The sequence below is a fragment of the Poecilia reticulata genome, linkage group LG9 (genome assembly GCF_000633615.1).
Source record: "Poecilia reticulata strain Guanapo linkage group LG9, Guppy_female_1.0+MT, whole genome shotgun sequence".
NCBI classification, from domain to species: domain Eukaryota; kingdom Metazoa; phylum Chordata; class Actinopteri; order Cyprinodontiformes; family Poeciliidae; genus Poecilia; species Poecilia reticulata.
The window spans coordinates 17,655,816-17,659,324 of NC_024339.1; the positions used below are offsets into that span (position 1 = coordinate 17,655,816).

At 39.1% G+C, this 3,509-nt stretch overlaps 1 protein-coding gene across 2 annotated transcripts in view; it reads right to left on the minus strand.

The window, feature by feature from the left end:
* The window catches only part of nim1ka (NIM1 serine/threonine protein kinase a), a 10,819-nt gene extending 8,092 nt beyond the window's left edge, over nucleotides 1–2,727 (minus strand). Inside the window, exon 1 of one of the 2 annotated variants that reach the window (XM_008418323.2) lies at nucleotides 2,647–2,727. The gene's annotated coding sequence lies outside the window, so the exon portion shown is untranslated. Of the gene's footprint in view, nucleotides 1–2,596 lie in introns of both variants that reach the window. The other variant, XM_008418324.2, reaches the window with a different exon arrangement.
* Nucleotides 2,728–3,509: the final 782 nt, after the last annotated feature.

The following is a 3,509-nucleotide window of genomic DNA, read 5'->3' on the forward strand; positions in this document are numbered from 1 at the left end:
AGGGTGTCACACTCACACCTAGGGACAATTTGGAGAGGACAATTAACCTGACAGTCATGTTTTTGGACTGTGGGAGGAAACCGGAGTACCCGGAGAAAACCCACGCATGCACAGGGAGAACATGCAAACTCCATGCAGAAAGACCCCAGGCCGGGAATCGAACCCAGAACCTTCTTGCTGCAAGGCAACAGCTCTACCAACTGCGCTACTGTGCAGCCAGCCTATACTTTAAAGCCACGGGCCTGAAACTGTTCTTTAAGTACCACAGATGGTATTTGGCTGCCTTTAGTGGCACCTCTACAACTATTGGCACCAATTCTTCCCAACTTATACTTGTTTAACTGTAATATAGAGCTAATATAATAACCAACAGCCAAATGCTTAAGCTGTTCAGTCACATTGAGTTTAGCTTAGTTAGAAACCTTTCAAAAACAGAAGTGGAGTGGAGACAATGTTGAGAAATCCCAACAGTTAACCAGGAGCAACGGCGGACTGCTCCATCGGCTGCAATCTGTTTTAACTCTAAAGATGAAACCTATATCAGAGAATGACATAAAACCAGGTTTCAATTCCAAATTCAAAAATGTGGGATTTGCTAATTACGCAGTTATCAAGTTTTCTACTGTTAAAAGTACAACCTAACAATAGAGATACCACACTTCCAACATTTCAGCAATTTAGCTGTTCCACAAAAGAAAACAAAACGTTGGGATTTGTTTTATGCAAATGTCGGGGACACAAAAATCTCCAGAGTAAGAGCTCCTTTTGGCAAATCAGATCATAATCTTGTTTTTCTTTGCTCTTTGTATAACATACCATGTTCAGAGGACACCTATAATCAAAAGAACTGTGAAAATTTGTTCACGGGAAGCTAAAGAAGCTCTGTAGGATATTTTGAAGCTACAGATTGAGATCAACTCCACTAGTCACATGGAAATGTCATTAGTGGCACGACCGACTGAAAAGCTCTGTGTGGAGAACAGCATCCCCACCAGCCCAGTGAAATGCTTCCCCAAAAACAAACCATGAATCAGCAGTAACCTAAAGGAACTGCTAAACAAAAAGCAAAACAAAATTGCCTGCAAGGAGGGATTCAAAATAGATGGCATTTCAAATGATTAGTTGAAAACATTCTACTGCCTATAAGTCTAAGACAGCTTACAAGATTTTTTAGATTGTCATAATTTAAACCCTTTCTGCTATTTCTTAAGAGGCCTGCATAAATGTGGTCAAATTACCCATAGCTTCTCACATCTCTCTACTTCCTTTGAATTATTTTTTAAACATCTTACCAACACTGAAAAGGGCTAATTTCCATAATAATACCGTTTACACCAAATGTCTGTAGCTACTGTGGTGCTATCACCAGTTTGTAAAAGATGTGATTTTTTTTTTTTGTTTCAGACTGGCCTGTAAAAATTAGAAAGCATATATTTTGAAACTTAAATCAAGAAGTGAACCTTGACCAACAGATTTGCACAACGTGGGGAAGTTTGAATCTCTGACTCTGGCCCTAATACTAATAATGTTTGGTTATACGAAACACGTACACATACAAGATGAATGAGCACGTCAAGGGACATATATGTCTCTGAGGCCTTAATGAAGTTACCATGACACTATAAACAGGAAGCACAAACACAAAATTATGCTGCAGAGCAGCCACTGCCAAGCTTACATCTGCTGGTTCACATCAAAATCAAATTAATTTCTTCCAGCTTTAAAGAGCTGTCTGAGTTTTGCATGTCATTCCCAATCAACACATCAAAGAGGTTTGCATCAAAGAAAAATCACATGAAGCAAAAATGTTTTATGTACTCTGATTAATTGATCATCAAAAGAATAAAATTAGGAAAAGATTTCCTGCAGGTGGACATAAAGAGAACCACTAAAAGGGGTCATTTTTGTTTTAACAATATGGAAAATTATTCAACAGCTTACAATGTAGATGAATGACTGAAATTTCCTTCTTAATTCGTCACATCTCCCGGCTATTTACTTCTGAAGAAAATACAACATTTTCTCCTTGTTTTGTTCCTCGAAAGATTTATCTTTGGCGCACCAAACAGCTCCGTCCAGTGAGGCGTAACTGAATAAATTCTTCTGACATGCAAATTTAACCTCATTTGTTTAAATCTAAAAATTGTCACAGGCGAACACAGCAAACAAAACGCTTTGCAACAGGTGCCTTTGCACCAGTTTAGTCATTCTGAGTTGTACTGCCCTTCAGTCTTTCAGTAACAGCAAGTTAAGGTACCTCAAGGTGTATTTTTTGTGAGCCCAAGCTAAACGATATAAGCTCTCATTAGAGAAAACAATAAAGCGGCACATCTCACCATGAATGGTTCGTGTGTTTACATTAAACGCGTATATTTCTCAGTGACAATAATATTCCCAAGGAAGGCATCTTTCGAATAAATACATCTTCAAGTGTGTCTATTAAATAATACACCCATCTCTGTTCAATCATAGTCAACAGTTAGCCAAAAAATCCCCCCACAGTAGGCCGTTTTCTGTGAGCCATAACGCTTTCTATCATAACCCCATAGTACAAAATATATATTTAGCTGAGCCTACACGTGGAAATTGATCTTACTTGGATGTGTACAGTATCTTCGTGAATCCGTGACAGCCATGTTTACCAACCTTGGTGCCAAATCCATCCTATCCCCACTGCCCGGTGACATTGGCGCTCAGGCTTTCTGCAGCAACTGCTGCCCAGCTCTGTCTGTTGTCAAGGAAATCCACTTAAAGGACGGGGGGATGGACCAATCAGCGACGGCAACAGCGCTACACCGTGTCCAATGAGAAGGAAGAATTAGAACCAATTTTATTCTAAGAGCAGGAGAGCCGTCTAACACAAATAGCAGGTGGCGGGACTCGGCAGGTAATTGAAGCTGCATGTGTCACGCAGCGTGATCCCATGATGACTGTAAGGGGACCACATCAGAGGTTCAGAGTGGGGTCAAGGGACCAGCAGCTTAGAGAGTTTTTTTTATTACTTTAAATTTGGCTGGCACAAGAATTGGAAGTGTCTTAAAACCCTTGTTAAATTTGTTGGCAACCCTGCATGTGTACATGACGTATAATATTTTTAGAGACAAATTTATTTTCTTTTCACTAAAACTCTTTAAGCAAATTTGATTCTGTTGGATATAACTGAGGGTTTTTATATCTCTAGTTGCTCTTTTATTAGTGCCCCAACCACTTAAAGTGGTTTTATTTTTTTTACTTTGCAGTATTCAGCTCAGTTTTAACCTGGTAAAAGGCGTTGTTGTTAATGAAATTGATTAAAATTAACCTATATCATTGGTTAATGAGCTGGTCCAGTCTGTTGCAGTGAAGTAAAAACAGTCAAAAAGGAAAAGCTCTTGATGTCTTTGTCCATGTTTTGACCCACATCTATTGTTGGGAGACACAAATCATGAGTAGAGAAATGAGATTCCAGATTCAATAAATGGAAGCAAGATTGATCAGAATATGTATGGACTTCCCATGCCTGCTAGTAT